Genomic DNA, 17,954 nt, shown 5'->3' on the forward strand with positions numbered 1-17,954 from the left:
TGGACACATGGACTGCCTTTCCCCTGATTGGGCACTCTCCACCCTTGATTGTGTATATATATGAATTTGTGATTGCCCTTTGCGACGGACCTCTTTATTCAAGTCAAAATTTTGTATATTGTGTTGCACAACTTTGCACTTTTGCACTTTAATTATATAAAATAATTTGATACATAACGATTTGTATTGCTCTCCGGTTTGTGGTTCACGCGCTTTTTCCGGGAGCTTCCCTTTTGTTGTTGTAGCACACATGTTAGGCCAACTCCCTATGCACTACTTTATTAGATAAAATGACCGCATCAGCATTTCGAAAGAAGAGCAGAATACGATAGCCATCTCCTGACACATATCCCAAACATCTGGAAAATCAGGTCTACTGCTATTGAACATGATCTTCCATCTTTGGCTATCTCCATCATATCTCTCGGGCCATGTTGCTAGCCATTATTAGAAACGGGGTGCTAAGCCTAGACAGACTGTTGGCCTGCCCCAGCAAGGCAGTTTTTTATGTTCTTAATGCTGTACTTTGTTTTCAGAAGCTGATCAGTTACATATAGACAATCCAGCACATCTGTTAAAAAGTTGACAAAGAGAGGAAGTCAGATGCCAGGATAGGCTCGCGTTTTATGGTTCCACGAGGAATCAGGCTCTAACAGTCAGTGTGTATTATCAAAAACAAACTGCTTTCAGTAACAACAACAAAAAATCTATTTCTGGGGATTGTTTGCAGAAATAAAATGTTTATTCTCCAGGGTAGTATTTGAAAACCTGTGAAGAAAAGTTCTAACTGTTCCTGAAAAGAAACCTCATGTAATATAAGAGAGAAGGGAAGAAATGGAGTATTGGAATTGCTCTAGCTAATTAACCAGAATGTTATGTGTACCACAGTTGTTATATGTATAAAGATGTCCCCAACACACTCACTTATGTGCTTTATGGATGATATTTCTCAGAGTGAATGAACACTTATGGGGAAGGAAGGGAACAAGATTCCATTTGCAACTTCTACCCTCCTCACACATTCATTAGAAGATCTGCATAGGTCCTTTAAAAGTATGCACTTACTGCCCACCCAACGCAATCAGAAACCCTACCTTTCAGGGTTTCCTATCACACTGAACATACAGAGGTCCGAGGGACACCTTCCAACAAACACCTCTAGGCTGGAGTGGAGTTGTCAGAAAATTGATTCACTCAATGGGAGCCTTGAATAGGATGGCTGAACATGAAAAATGAAACGTGGTACATACCTAATCCAAGATAACTTGACTAACAGAAACAATAGACAAAGGGACAGGACACCTTGTACATCCCTGCCTCAAAATGAAGGTCATGAAGCGTGCTGCAGAATGAGAATATTTCCAGACTGCTCAGAAAGCTAAAATTGAGTAGAAGTGTAGCCAAAGATTCCAATAAGTGATGGAACATGGTTACTCTAGCTGTCAGAGTTCAGGACAAGAGGGCCTGGCACAGAGTATTGGGCTGTGTGAATGTAGTTGCCTCTTCCATACTAGCCCACTTGCATATGTAGGTACATATACCCCCATCTACACAAGTGTTCATTATTTAGATTTATAATAGCTCTATTTCTACAGCTCACGCCTCATGGCATTTCCTTATTTAGGCCAATTATCTACATTTTTATCAAGTCTTTTCTCAGTACAGATAACATTGTTTTATAACTGTTCACTCCCACAGCTCTGTAAGGATGGGACACAAGCTTCAATGTGTATTGGCCCTCATACTAGGGCAGATTTTGTAAAACTACCCTGAAAGTAGCCCTGAGACTTCTCAGCTCATACTCTCTTCTCTGGGCAAATCATTCCAACAGTCCTGTCCTGTCAATGGGGTGAAGTGAACTCTGACTCATAAAAGCTGGGGTATATTTTGTTAGTCATTCATGTGACACTGGTTTTATCTTCTTGTCTACGCTTTGATTCTGCCACAAACTTCTCTATGTAAATTCGTTGTTCACACGACACCTCCTTCCCCATCCAGGCCTATGCCACCATTGCAAGAACCAAAGGAGAACAAAATCACCACCGCACAAGGCTGGAGTAAAACATAGCTATAACTTTATTGATTACAGCCACTGGAGCATTTGCTCAGCATATGGCATGGATCCAGGCATCAAACAATCCACCTGCTGTCTGATGACACCCCTCCCAGCCCACCTGGGATGGCAAGCAATGTGAGTCCACCTGGACTTGCAGGAAGATCATTGTGGGATGGCAAACCATGAGATTCCACCTGAGCATGAGCCCTGAATTCCCTACCACCTGGGAATGAAGTGGGACAATTGCCCATGAATGCAGCACATCCCCAAATGGCTCCACCCCAAGATCCTTTAAGGGAACCCCCAAAATGGGGGGTGAGATGGCTTGCAAGCCTTCTCTTCCTGCAAATGGATCCAGCCCAGTGCCCCAAACCACCCACCAAAAGTTGTGACAAACAAGCAACCAGAGAACCAGCCGACTGCTCCACACCCATGTGGAGGGGGGCGGGGGAGAAGGCACAGTAAAATGCCTTGAGCTAAATAGCCGGCCCTGACTATGAAGGCACCAGGTAGACCAGAGAGAAAACTTCCTTCCTCTGGTCTGCCCAGGCAGCCCCAACCCCCAGGGCAGCCCATGATTGGGTGCAAGGCCGCAACTGCAGGAACCAGCCTGGAAGCACCCACCATGCCACTGGAACCCAAAGACATGGGTAAAGAAGCCCAGTGCTGATGTTCCCCACACACCACAGCAGCATAAAGACACCAGGAGGAAATGGGGGGGGGAGAGAAGTGGGTGCATCCCCCACTCTTTTTTCCAGCCTTCACCTGAGGCTGCAAATTAATCCCTGGGCTACACCCAGGAGCCCTACTTACCAAGACACTTTCTAATACCCTGGTAGTGTCACATGTACCACACAATCCAAACTCACACTACTCCTATATGCCTTTAAATTCATCTGCCTTTTCCCTGTGAATAACTGAACGAGTAACTCCATGATGGGAAAAGGCAAAAGCAATGTGCAGCTCTCTGCCAAATGTTTTGTGCTCTGGGTTTTTATTGGCTGGCTTTTTGATTGTTAATTTTAATGCTTTTATCATTTTATGATTTTATTTTATTCTGTGAGGTGCTTCAAACAGGTCTGAAGAGGTAGCGTATAAAATTTTTAAATAAATAAATAATGATGTACTACTCATCCATGGAATTCAATGTCTCTATGGATGGAGACAAGAGCCTCCATTTATGAGACTATGACAGCTAATTTCTATCTCCGTACTTTTTCCCTTAAGTTGTACACTGTTATTCTGTTTGGTATCATTTTTCCCGACATACTTTGCTGGTGTTATAAAGAGGGCCAAACAACACACTTTAACAAGTCACCTCCTGGTCCCCCCCACCCCCAGGGCTGGTTTGGCTTGGGAAAATGATATCAGAGGGGCAGGAACCATCCCTCCCCCCCCCCCACACACACACACACATGCACACACACACACTGCTATGTCACTGAAGGGAAAGCGAGTTGGGAAACTGGACCCAACATTTTAAAAAATCTTGTGTAGTTTGGCCCTGAAAAACTGAAGATGCTGAGCTGCCAAAGTGAGGGCAGAGACTCTAATTTTTCAGCTAAGTATGTATCTTTCATTTTAAACAAAACCACAGTCATATAAGAACATGCATTAATTCCAGCTCATTAAAGGTACAGCTGTTAATGTACTTTCCATATTAAAAATGGGTAGCAATTGTCCCAAATTCAGTATCCAGTTCTATTTCTTTTAAAATGGAACTATTCTTAAATAGGGCTTTTAGGGAGGTGGGGTTGACAGTATTCTCTGGAATGAGTACTGGCACTATTGGGGGCTCTCCCAAGTCCTGAGGGGGAAATTGGTGGAAATTAGTGCACCCATATATATGATACCTTCTTTTAAAAAAAACAAACCAAAAAAGTAGTAGTAGTAGCAGCAGCAGCAGCAGTAGTAGTTATTGTATAGGGCCAAAGGCCATTACAAGTAGGACATAAAAGGAACTTTGGTAGAAACAGTTCATAGATTTCCAAACTGCAACATTGATTGATTGAGGGTGGTGGTGGTGGTAGTAGTAGTAGTAGTAGTAGTAGTAGTAGTAGAAGAAGAAGAAGAAGAAGAAGAAGAAGTTATTGTATAGGGCCAACAAGATTTTCTGTCAGCTTTCAAGACTCAGAGGTTTCTGAAGATGGGAGCTCTTGTTGATTGAGCTTAGTAGCAATAGCAGTAAAAGTAGCAGTTATTGTATCAGGGCAACAAGGTTTTCAGAGTGTCAGCTTCCAAGACTCAGAGCCCTCTGAAGACAGGAGCTCTTGTTTTCTAAACTGCCACTAGACTCCCATCCTGCTGTTCTACTGCAGACCAACATGACTGCCCACCTAAAACTATCTTGACTGATGGCAGTAGTGGTGGTGGTGGTGGTGGTGGTGGTGGTGGTGGTAGCTATTGTATAGGGCCAGAGACTAGTACAAGGAGGACATAAAAGAAAATTAAGTAAAGTACAGCAAAATGACATGACATTTGCTAGAATAAGTTTATAGATTTCCAGACTTCAATTATTATGAGAGCAGCAGCAGCAGCAGCAGCAGCAGTAGTAATTGTACACAGCCAACAAGATTTCCAGAGTGAAAGATTTTGAGAGAGAACTCTCTGAAGACGGGAACTCTTCTTGTTCTCTAAGGTACCACTGGACTCAAATCCTGCTCTTCTACTGCAGACCAACAGGCTACCCACCTAAAACTCTCTGATTGATACTAGTTGTAGCAGCAGCAGCAGCAGCAGCAGTTATTGTATAGGGCCAAAGGCCATTACACATAGGAAATTAAGCAAAAAACAACAAATTAATATTAGATTTGGTAGAATCAGTTTATAGATTTCCAGGCTGCAACAATGATTGATTGAGCTTAGGAGGAGGAAGAGGAGGAGGAGGAGTTTTCTGAAGCTTTTCAGAGTGTAAGCTTTCAAGAGTCAGAGTTCTCTGAAGACAAGAACTCTTGTTTGGATTGCACTACAAGTGACGAATGACACTTGCCTGGCAAGTGAACAGACTCACGTGTATTCCTCCCTGTTCACTTGCCATTCACTTGCTCTCCACTTGATGAAATGGAGCACAAGTGAATGGCAAGTGAACAGGGAGGAATACACGTGAGTCTGTTCACTTGCCAGGCAAGTGTCATTTGTCACTTGTAGTGCGACCCTTTGTCTCTACAGTGCCGCTGGACTCAAATTCATTGCTGTTCTACTGCAGACTAACATGGCTACCCACCTAAAACTATCCTTATTTATCGTAGTAGTAGTAGTAGTAAAAAATCATGCTACACACTGAGAAAGCGAATTGGGAAACTGCACCCAACTCATTAAAAAAGGTCTTGTGTAGTTTGGCTTTGAAAGGCTGAAGAAGATGAGCTGCCACAATGAGGGCAGAGACAGTCATTCTCAGCTAAAGAATAGCATATTTTATTTTAAAGCAAACATCCAAAAACGGCTCTAATCTTATCTTAGAATAAGATTAGAATTCTCAGACGGTGTGCTGGGGTATATAAATATGCCATAAGAATACTGTTGTTAACACATAATGGAATGTTATTAAGCCATTACAAACTCTTATGAACCCCACACAGTCACCACTCCTGAACATGTGTTTCATGACATTTTTCTCTGCTCTGGACTTGCTTCCCCAGTCAGCATCCTTGAGATTTGAGTCATTCTGCTGCATATCTGCTTTGGTTCTGATTGGATCATTTATGCATTTCCAACATTGCTCTTGAGATGCAACAGAATTGCCTGTCCACAAAAGAGATGGCATGCTGTATCTCTTAAGAGTCTGTGCTCTGGGCTCGCCTCTTTCTTGCAGGAGACACTCAAGAAACAATTCTTATTTTAATACTGATTAATATTGGTCGCATCTTTCAAAGCAAACGTTCCAGCTGTAGGAGAAAAGTCTGCCTTTGATTTTTAAACTAGAAATAAATGCATACCTAAACTTTCAAAAAGCTGGGAAATTTACAAAAAAAGAGCCCCACATAAATGACAAAAAGAAAGAGCAGATCCTACAGGCTTATCATGGCACCATGGAAAAAACATTGCTTACTATTAGTGGTAGTCCCACAGGCAGGATTCTGCCTATTCTTGTCTCATTCGTCCCACATTAAAAAACATTACGCTTCTCATCCCTGTATCATGGCTACAATATTTGTCATGCTGCCTGCCTGCCAGCAACCTTCTCGTTATCAGAACGAGTGTTTTAAGAACACTTGGGGAACTATTTGCTGTAGCAAAAGGTTAATATAGAGGAGTTTCCCAGCCACTGTCTTTTTTTATATTTTTATATATCAACTTTACTTCACACTGCAGGCCTGACTAATACTTCCATGCAACAAAAGGGGAAAAACTGCTGAGGGTGTTTGTCAGCCTTATTGTCAGGAAAGTCAAAAGCCGATATGTAGGAGAAGAAAGATTATCACATTAAACATAGGAGGAGAAAGATTAACTTATGAGAGCTATGAGAGCAGAAAGATGAGTGAACTGTGGAAGGGTAGGGAGCTGCGTGGCTCAGGGAGATTGGTGACGGGCTCGCTATTTTGCCTCTGGATCGCTGGTTCACAGCCAGGCTGCCTCAGCTGTTACTGAACACCATTTGCATCTGATGGACTTTGGATGCCCTTGGAGGAAAGAGATGGTCATTTCAATTCGGATGGCTAAAGAAAAGCAGAATGCAGCTCAAATGCAGTTGCATTTGTACAGAAAGGACCCTTAGCCATCTGAAAAGTACCGTTTTTCACCAAACCAGCTACACGGTCATGTAGGGGAGAAATGCTTTACCATTTTTAGCCTCGAAAGTGTTAAAACTTATGCATATGTAGTGGGGGGAGTATTTAGGTAACATGCTCTCAAACTACAACAGTCATGATGAGTCATGAATGATTGTAACACACATGCACAAATACATTCTGGGTCACATTTATTGATGCTTGGGGGGGTGTCGTTTTTATGTTTTATCCTTATGACATTTCATCTATAAAACACAGAATAAAGAACAACTATAATCAGAACAACTGTAATCAAAACACACAGGAGTAACACCCCCCAGCATTTAGATGAAGCAAACATTGGTTATAGTGGAGGAATGGCAAAGCAAATGAAACCAGCCTGAACCTGAAGGAGCAGATGGGTTTTCTGCAAAGATTAGCTGCTCAGGGCTAGGACAATGGATTTTCAAAGGTGTTGCAGATTTCCAGTTTCAATTCATTTTGCCATAAACAAATGCATATTATAATATCCGAGCTATTATGGAAAAGATTGAACAATAATTAAAAGCTGTAACTGGATGGTTGAAGCAGAGTTGGTTGAAATTAAATCCCACAAAGATGGAGGTCCTGCATGTGGGTCTAGGGGCCATGGGCACAGGACTCCGGCTCCCCGCTCTTGACAGAGCGCTACTTGCACCAGTTTTGAGAGTGAGGAGCCTGGGGGTGATCCTGGATGCCTCCCTGACTAGGGAGGCACAGGTTGCAGCAGTTGCCCGGTCTTCATTTTTCTATCTAAGACAGGCCCGGCAACTTGTCCCCTACCTATCAACCCATGACTTAACTGCAGTGATCCAAGCAACGGTCACCTCTAGACTAGATTACTGCAACTCGCTCTATGCAGGGCTTTCCCCGGGCCTGATCCGGAGGCTACAGCTGGTCCAAAATGCAGCTGTGTGAGTAATTGCAAGGGTCCCAATTAGGGAACATATAACATCTATACTACTCCAGCTGCACTGGTTACCAGTCGAGTACCAGGTCCGGTTCAAGGTTTTGGTGTTGACAGATAAAGCCCTATGCAGACTAGGCCCAGCATATCTGCAGGACTGCCTCTCCCCATATGTACCCCAGAGGATGCTTCATTCAACAAATAAACAACTGTTGGTGGTCCCTGGCCCAAGGGAGGCCCGCCTGGCCTCGACCAGAGCCAGGGCCTCTTTGATCCTGGCATCGACCTGGTAGAACTCTCTGTCTGAGGAAACCAGGGTCTGGCAGGATTTATTATCTTTCTGCCGGGCCTGTAAGACAGAGATATTCCGCCAGGCATATGGTGGAGGCTAGGTTGGGCCCCCACTGGCCACACTAAAGATCTGTCCACCACCCCGCATATGAGCCAGGGCTTGAAAAGCAGTATTTTATCATCACCATCTGAAGAGAAGCTGTATTGTATAAAGTTGTTTTAATGTTATTTGTATCAAACAACAAAAGGAAAGTGGTCTCTAACACAGCAAGTATACACAGAGGACCCCGTTCATAGACACGGTCCTCTGTATATAAAGTATAAATTTAATGTGTCAGTGAAAGTGCAAAGTGCAAAAAATCCCAATAAATATTATATTATATCAATAATAATTGGGACATTGTCTGATTGTGAATACTGATATTAGGCATTGGTTAAATAATTGTCAGAGAGCTTGGAATATTATTAAGAGCTATAATATTTATTGGGATTTTTTGCACTTTGCACTTTCACTGACATATTAAATTTATACTTTATATACAGTGGTCTCTTAGGACTGCGTCTATGAATGGGGTCCTCCGTGTATACTTAATGTTATTTGTATACTGTTTTATCTGTTTTTAACTGTATTTATGTAATTTGAAATGTTGTACTCAGCCCTGAGCCCGCCTGGTGGAGAGGGCGGACTAAAAATCTAATATAATAAATAATAATAAATAAATAAATAAATAAATAAATAAATAAATAAATAAATAAAACTTCATGTGCATCTTAATTTTTTAAATAATTTATTTCCAGGCATGCATAGATCCTGTAGAAACATTTTATCACTTCATGTTATGTTTTGTATGTGTACATATACACAAACAGTTCTAGACCTATTCAAACATTACAGTCACACATCATGAGAGCCTCTCAGCTGCATGTAATGAAAGCTAACCACAATCCTCCCTATACACATGGTCGCCACATTGTGTGAACAGGGTAACACTTTTATTCACCATGCACACACAGTTTTGGTATGTACAAACCAACCAATGGATTTTTCAGGGTTTGTGTTCGTAAGTACCAAGGCCATTCACACACAGTAAAAATGTGTGTTGTCTCTGTTGATACAACATGGCAACAGTGCATGTCAAGAGGATTGCGGGCAGTGAACGTTCCCAATATGTGTGGTGGGTGGGCTCCCAATATGTGCGATAGTAACATCTGAAAAAGTTTTTTCACAGCTATAAGCTACTGCTATGTGTGAGTGGGCAATCAATTACAGCCTACGAAGAGCTTGATAAGTCCCTTTCCCCTGCCTTCCACCCAGGTAGGCAGCAAAGAAAAGTGTTCCTTGAAAGTCTCCAACTGTGCTTGGCAATCTGCATTTGGTTTGGTAAGTCACATTTTGTGCACATCTGACTTAAGCACTGCTAAATTCGTTGAATTTTACTACGAAGTAAATAGAAACCAGGGGGCGGGAAGCAGGCATCACTGTAGTTAGGTTGTTCCTGCTGGGCAAACAGTCATTTCAGCCACCAGCAATCGAGCCCATTTCAAAAGCACTAAATTTATTTCACACTTGACATGCGCCATCATCTGCCACAGCCCTCATTACAAGTAGAGTTATCTATCGCTCCACACTCCAGTCTATTCAAATGCTTACCCATTTACCATAAAAATAGTTCATTCCAAAGAAAGTCCATTCACTAAGACTCCATTTTATTAAATGAATAAAGCTGCAATAAAGTGCTGATTTCTATTATATGCATTTTTTCCTTGATGAGATTCTATATTCAAAGAGCCAAAGAATATGCAAGGGGGCATTTTATGCAGAAGGAAGCCCTTCATTTCTCATGTGCACTGGAAAGATTCACAAAACTGTTTCTGCAGTCTGTTTGGTGAAACCATGACAGTTTGCCATCACATTTCCTGCAACAAATATCTCTCGTTTTTATTATTTGAATTTTGTCCCCATTACTCTTTAACTCTGAGTGCTTTTCCATGTATCTGGGAGATTTATTTCTTCCTGCATAAGAACTATTGGGGGGAGAGATGTGGCATCACCAGGAGAATTATTCCAACACAAAAGTTGCCAGTGATACTTATTGTGATCTCCACTGTTCTTTTAAGGAAAACATGCACCTTCAGAAAATTGGATATAGTTCAAAATGACCAAAAATTAAAAGCTAGCTATCCTAGTTTTGCATGGTAGACTCTGGGGAAACTTTTACTAATTAGCAGATAGGGAGACAGGCTTGGATTGGGAGAGCTGGGCTGCTTCCACGTATTGCTCTTCACTGGAACTGTTAAGGTGTTGGGGAGGGGGGACCAGCCTCACAGCATCATCCCATTACCATCTACTTTCTGTGTTTTCCAGTGCTTTGTTTCAACCTTTCTCAAACCAGATTCAGTAAGATCTTTTGGGAAGGATTGCACTCAAGGCACCTTTGCAACTATGGGATGGGATGGAAATGTTTGCATTTTTGCAGTTCTCAGCTACATCAATGCCATTTTTCTTGCCCCAGGCCTCTACGATCTCTATCCCCATTCCACATCACCAGAAGGTTTTTGGGGACATTTTTAAAAACACCAAAGTTTAACATCTGTAACTGATGTATTGCTGCAGTTTAACACTATACTGCTGGTTAAGGTTGTCAGCCTCCAGGTAGTGGCTGGAGATCTCCTGGAATTACAACTGGTCTCCAGGCCACTAAGATCAGTTCACCTGGAGAAAATGGCAATTTGGGGGGGTAGAGTCTATGGAATTATGCCATGCCAAGGTCCTTTCCCTCCCCAAACCCCCCTTTCTCCAGGTTTCTCCAGGTTTCATGCTCCAGATCTCCAGGAATTTCCCAATTTGGAGCTGGCAACCCTACTGCTGGTCAATTGGTTAATAGCCTTTTTTTAAAAAGCCTCCAAAACCCTCTGGTAGCAGAGATTGGGGGAGGGAGGAATGGTGGCCAAAGGGGCAAAGGCAACAGAAGTGCAGAGAAACCCTGTGTGACATCTTCTACACGGGGACAGAATTTTGTGGTTTCCCCATTACTGGTGTGGCTGCAGATAAAGCATAGCAGCATCAGGGCTTCCTCATGGTAGTTTCCCCCACTATTTCCCTGCCCCAGTCTCCCAGAAGAGGCCACCCCCTCCCCTGGGCCACCAGGGCTTTAACAATTTTTAAAAAATCAGCACAAAAGTATCATTATATCGATATACTGTTGTAATGATGGGTGTATCGGGTTCTCTGAATTCCCAGCTTTCATTTTTATAAAGATATTTCTCTAGCCCTTTCCCTTACAATGCTATACCTCCTTATATTTCTGCAAGGAAAAGGACTAGAGACTTACTTTGCTTTACTGAAAGCTTCTGATTCCGAAAACCTGCTCCACCTATTGTTACAATGGAATAGCAATATAACAATATTCTAGTGCAGTTTTTTAAAAAAATAAATAGGCTACCATGTGGGCTGGAAAAAATCTCCATTTTTTCATCCGCCCACACAGCAGCTATCTGGGCTTAACTGTAATCTTTCCCAAAACTTTGGAGCAAAGAAGATTTGAGAAATATCGAAGAAAAGCCAAGGAACCTCTGAGGTGCAGAAATGCACCACGCTGTTGTGGGGAAGCAGGAAAAAAATGTTTTTCCCAAAGCACTGAACTCATTGCGGCTAATCTGTGTAGAAGACATCTGTGTGGACTTTTCATTACTTCTGGGATGCATTCACACTAGCAATGGAAGGAACATAGAATAACTTATATACTAATAGCCAAGCGGCCCTGATCTGAGGATCTACATATCTGGAAAATGCCCCAAGTTTTCAGAAAAATCTGAAATCTAAAAAAAAAAAAAAAAAGGGATTTTTTTAAAAACCAAAATGATAAAAAGAATGCCTGTAGCTTTAAATAAATGCCTTCAGAGGCTGTTGCTAGGCAACCATAACAGTTTAACCAGTATTCCAGGCTTAGTTTCTGTCAGTAAATGGGGACAGGCCCTTTCCAGGACTGTTTTGGCCTTTGAGAGAGTATTCATTGGGACTGGGCCAAGAAGCAACCACTGGGTGACTTGATACCACATGACTTTTATGGCTCACTCAGACCCGGCTGCTTCCTAATGTTTAACAGCAGCCCCTCCCCCCACCCACCCACACACACACACACAAGCCAGTGTAGTGTAGTGGTTACAATTTCAGAATAGGATCTGGGAGAGACAGGTTCGAATCACTATGAAAGCTCACTGAGCAATGTTGATCCAGTCACACACAGCCTAACCTACTTCTCAGGGTTGTTGTGAGGATAATATGGAGGCAAGGAGAATGATGTAAGGTGCTCTGGGTGTCCATTGTGGAGAAAGGCAGTATATAAATGAAATAAATTAAGAAATATATATGAAAATAGGGGCAGATAAAAGTTAAGTTGTTTAGTGGGTCTGAAGGAGAGGAGAACATAGGGAAAGGTGAGCATGTGGAAGCTGCCAGGAAGAGGGAAAGAGGAAATAGTGTGGGGAAGGGGATACAGGAAAAAGTGAAGTGCCTCCTGCAAGTCCTTGCAGGATCCCCACCATGCAACTGGACCCAGCTCAGCCAGCACTACGCAACTGAGCCATAGGGGAGAAGCTGCCAAGGTGAGAAGAGGGAAAGATGAAGACAGGGGGGTAGACAAAAGTCGGTGGGAAGGAGAGAAGGGGAAAAGGGGGAGAGAGAGGCTGTGGAGGCAGGGAAGGGAAAGAGGTCATGGGGGGTGGATGAAATGCCCATTGTTGTCCCTGATTTGGGTTGTCCCTAATTTTCTATTGAACAATATTGTTTTCCTGTGGAAAGAGCCTCTTTGATCAGTCCAGTTTCCATCTTAGCCATTGTGTTAAAGAAGTTTAATATAGATGCAAATATAGCCATGGGAAAATGTCTAACATTACTTTCACCAGATGGAAAGAAATATATTCTTATAAAATGTATTCTCCAAATCAGCAGCTCAGAGCAGTTAACATGGGATTTTTGCACCAGAAGCTTGAAGGTACATTAAGGACCTAAAGAATGAGAAGCCTTGAGTGTCAGAGCCATGTTAGACAGAGTACTAAGAGATCCAAGATTGGTAGTGCTATCCTAAATTACACCCTTTTACGTCCATTGAAGTCAGTGGCCTTAAAAGGGTATAACCCTGCTTAGGATGGTGCTGTGGATCTCCCAAACAATTTTTATTGGCAAATAGCGGCTTTGCAGTACATAAGAACCAGCGCAGTACAGTGAGTAGGCTGTCAAACTAGGATTGGGGAGATATGAATGTCTCTATTTTCCAGGAAGGTTGCAGGGTGATTTTCAGCCAGTTAGTCTCAGTCTCACCTACTTCCTAGGGCTAGAGTTCCCAGGTGCCCGTCGGTGGTGGGCAAACTCCTGGGGATTTGCCCCCTCATCCGCCAATCGCTGGGTGATCGGCGGGAGGGGGCAAGCTCCCAGAGCTTGCCCACCACTGGCAGGCACCTCAGGAGTGCACGCCATCCACGCACCCCTTACTGGCACAGTGATGTCACTTCCATAAGTGACGTCGTAGCGTCACCCACGGGAGTGTTTCCAAGCTTTGTTTGGGGCCAATTTGTGCCCCAAACCAGCAAAATTGGCTCCATGTGAAGCACGGAAGTACTTACGTGGCCGGCACAATGATGTCACTTACGGAAGTGACATCGCTGTGCAGCCAGTGTTGTGATGTCACTTATGGAAGTGACATCATCATGGTGCTGACAGAGCATGCAGGTGAGGATTTGAAATGGCCCAGGAGAAGGTAAGTGCCATGTCTCAAACCAGCGGAAGGATAGAAGGACCTGGCAACCCTACCTAGGGCTGTTGTCAAAATGAATTGGGGAAAGGAGACTAGCCATTTGAACCTCCTTTTCCCAACTCATCTTGACAACAAAGGGTGGCATTAGAATGCATGAGATGAAATAGACTGGTGATGGAGATGAATTCTGGCCAGGGATGTCACAAAGGGGTGAGCATTGGCTCTTTTCCTCACACACACCGTTGTCCAAATTTCCCAAATTTAGGGGTAAACTTTAAAGAGACTCTGAATTGGAAGATACATCTTGCGTCAGTTAAATCCTCAGCATCAAGGATTGTAGGGTCAATCATACATTTCTTTTATACAAAGGGGGATCGACTGATAGATCTAGCACTGAAATTATTTAAGAGCAAGATACTCCCTCACCTCCTATATGGAGCTGAAGTGTGGGATTGGAAGGAAGACATTCTAACCAGCCTTGAGGTAATCCAAAACCAGTTCTTGAGACGGATTTTGGCTTTACCCAAAGGCGCTCCTGCCGCCCTAATGAGGACCGAAACAGGCATGGGTACACCTTGCAGTTTTAAAATACTGGAAAAGGATCAAATTTTCCAGTTCTGACTCCTTAAGTTGCCAATCAGTAAATTACTTACTATCCAAAGACCCCACACGGCCTAGCTTTCTATCCACCATTTGCCAAAGGTATACCATCCCGGAGGACCTGTTAGGGGTTCCAGCCAATAACCTCCCACTTAAGGAGTGGATCTATAAGTCAGATGCAGTGATGGATCAGCTATCAATATCAAAATCTAAGGCAGCTCCTTGATATAAACTAATCAAATTTGACCGTTCAAGATCTCCCTACCTAGCCAGTATTTCTCATTAGAACCTCAGGGTGTCTTTCACTGCTCTGCGCTTCCAGATGATGCAGACAGCTCTTTTGGCAGCACGTTATTCTCACGCCCCTATGGAACATCGCACCTGCATTTGTGGATTACCTACAGTGGAGAACCTTTCCCACTACCTACTTTATTGTCCATTATATAGTGTACCCAGAGCTAAATTTTTGGCTAGAATCCTATCAGTGACAAACACATACTCTGAAATCGAGAAGATTGTGTTTTTGTTATCTTACACTGATAATCATGTGTCCTATAGAGTCTCTCAGTTCGCATTCACAGCCAAAAAGATAAGATCTAAGGTGAATGAGGCTGCTTCGTGATCCCTGGAATAGTTTGGCATACTGTATTGTTTTAATTAATTTTAGTAACCTATATAAACTGTGATCAGGGACTTAATTGTTTATTAGTCAATGTTTGGTGAATTGTGACGGCCTACGGCTATAGACAATAAACTCTTTTGACACTTATATGTCTCTCATGTGGGCCAGGCACCACAGGAGAGGACATAGTAAGTGCTTAATTGGATCATCTACTCTGTGATCCACCAGAGGGCCAGTCTATGCAATGTGAGAATTAACCATGCTACAAGGATTTTTGTGCCTTTGCAGATATTTGAGATCCAGTAACAGATGTTAGTTAAGAGCATGGACAGTGCATGTAACTTCTTGATTTGAATTTACTGGGTGGCCTTTGGACAACTACTATCGCTCAGGAACAGCAGCTTCAGCAATTAAATTACATTCCGCACTTCTATAAGGCTAAATTTCCCAGTGTCTCTCTTCATAGAGCCACCATTCACCTCACTGAGAAGATATAGAGTTTACATTCAGGTAATCTGTGTGTCTCCAGGAATCAAACAGCAGTTTGTGCTGAGAAAGCATACTGACAGACAGGAAACTGTGTGCAGGAAAAGGAATACCATAGAATCTCAGAGGAAATGGAAGTCCTAGAGTGGCATCTCATCCCCACTGTGCTTAGGGTTGCCAGGTCCCTCAAGTCTCCCAGCTTGAGAAGTTTATGGAGATCTGGGATGCTGGCTCCTACCCGTTCGCCACTCTGTATGTTGTGGCCGCACGCACGCAAAGCACCTTGTCCCTGCTGACGCCGGCTGTAGAGGGGCGGCCACAGCCACAGCAAGGGAGCGGGCTGCGGTGGCCACAGCGGCAGCGGTGAGAGCGGCCTGCTCTTGCCACCACCGCCTGCTCTCTTTCTCTCTGCTGCCGCTGCCGCCACCCGCTCTCACGTCACGGGAGTGCACCCCACACCCAGGGGAGGGGGCACCCCAGGAAGCGCACCCCCCTGCCAGCCAGGTAAGAGGGAATGGGAGGAGGAGGGTAATAGGGGCTATGTTGACATGTTTTGTAAAGACAAGTTTTTGTTTATATTTTTCACTTTACTATTCTTGGCTAAAGCAATTTATAAAGGCTATTCACTGTAATATTCTTGGATATTCATTAATATGTTAAAAGCATATTTACTTTTTTTCTCACTAATATTCTAAATATTACCACAGAAAAAAAGAAAAGAAGTAGAATTATAAGCATTTATGAATAGACAGTAGTTTAGATAGTAGTTAGGAATAATGTTAAGATATAAGTTATTACCTGTCTTAGTACTTTACTTATAATCAATGAACATATATTTGTATATAAAAATATTTTTGAGTTAGCAATATCTAAGTTACTCTAAATGTATGTAGTGGGAAACTTATTTTGTACCACTGGCTATTTTTCTTGACTTTGTAACTGTTTTTTTTTTTAAAGAGTTGGCAGGAACATAGTATGCCAGTCTTCTGTAGAAGTGTACCATCTCAGAATGCATATTAAGTGAACATGGATAGTGCTGCTAAAAAAAAAAAAAAGCTGCTTTCTATTTTCTACCTTCATCTTCTGTTCTCGGCAGTTCCCTTTGTTCTGGTAGCTACAAAATCTGTTCTAAAACTTTTTTCATTACAGTAGATTTCAGTTACTAATTCAGAGCAATTCCAACCAAGTGAACCAACTGGGCCATGTTCATTTGTCTGGTACCCTTCCGATTTGGCTCCCTTTGGGAATACTCTGCAGTTCACTATAAAATCAGTCTATTTTCCTGTCATGACAAGACTGTGAGACCGACTACTATAAAGCCTCCACTACAGTTCTTTTCCAATCTTGGTAGCAACAGTAGGAACTCCATTAAACTCTTTTAAAGACCACAGACATACTGCATCTGCTCCTTATACAGTTTTGCTGAACTTTAAACATCCCTGTTTTTCTCCTTGTATAGTATTTTAGGATCGTAATCTAGCTCTAGGGTGATCTAATGGATAAGAAACTGAGGTATTATTTTCCCAGACTGTTGTTTCTCCTGCTGCTTCATTGGGCAATTATGCAGAAAGGAGTGCAGGGAAAGGAGGCGGCCCACTTAGTGGGGGTGGGGGGTGTCAGGGTTGCCAATCTCCAGCTGGGGCCTGGAGTTCTCCCAGAAGAATTAGAATTTATCTCCAGACCACAGGGATTATTCCAGTGGAGAACATGCAGCTTCTGAGGCTGGACTCCATGGAATCGCATCCCTACAGAGCTCCCTCCCTTCCCCAAACTCCACCCCCCCAAGCACCGCCCCCAAATCTCCAGGAACTTCCCAAGCCAGAGTTGGCTATCCTAGTGTGCATGCATAGAGGGCAAGAGCACTGTGCCTCCTGCCTGGCTTTGCACACACACTGAGAGAAGCAGCAGGATGGCAAAGTGAAGCAGCAAACAGGGTACTTTTTAACACGAGCAGGCACAGAGACTCTGGTGCCTCCTCTTTCTGTCATGTGACTCTGATGTCAATGGGGCATCCGGTCACATGCTCAGTGTGTCTGAGGTGGCTGCCTAGGAGTTAGTTGGTCTCATTCTGGCAAGAATTTCCAGGCTTCCCAGCTCTCCCCTCCCAGCAGCAGTCCTTTCTGATGCTGAGAAAGTTTATTCACAGAGTTGCAGGACTCATGTAGAGAAGTAGCTATGTGGATAACAAGCTGCAGCGGGAAGGAAAAGGGTGCAAAATTGCTTCCATCTTCTGTTCCTGCCCTTTTCTGCCTCACTGTCTTCACTGCAGCCTCCCAGCCCCCGTGACTCCATGTGGGGCTTGCGATCTGGGAATAAATTTTCCCAGGACTGGAAGATACTGCAAAGGGAATGAGAAAGCCAAGAAGATTGGCAGCCCTCAATGCCTTCCACTGGCAGATCGCAAAAGTCAACTGATTGTCAAATAACAATTTTAACCCATTTTTATGTACTGAGACAGGTAGCATGCTGACATCTTTTAGAAATGGGCTATATT

The sequence above is a fragment of the Eublepharis macularius genome, chromosome 5 (assembly GCF_028583425.1).
Source record: "Eublepharis macularius isolate TG4126 chromosome 5, MPM_Emac_v1.0, whole genome shotgun sequence".
Taxonomy (NCBI): domain Eukaryota; kingdom Metazoa; phylum Chordata; class Lepidosauria; order Squamata; family Eublepharidae; genus Eublepharis; species Eublepharis macularius.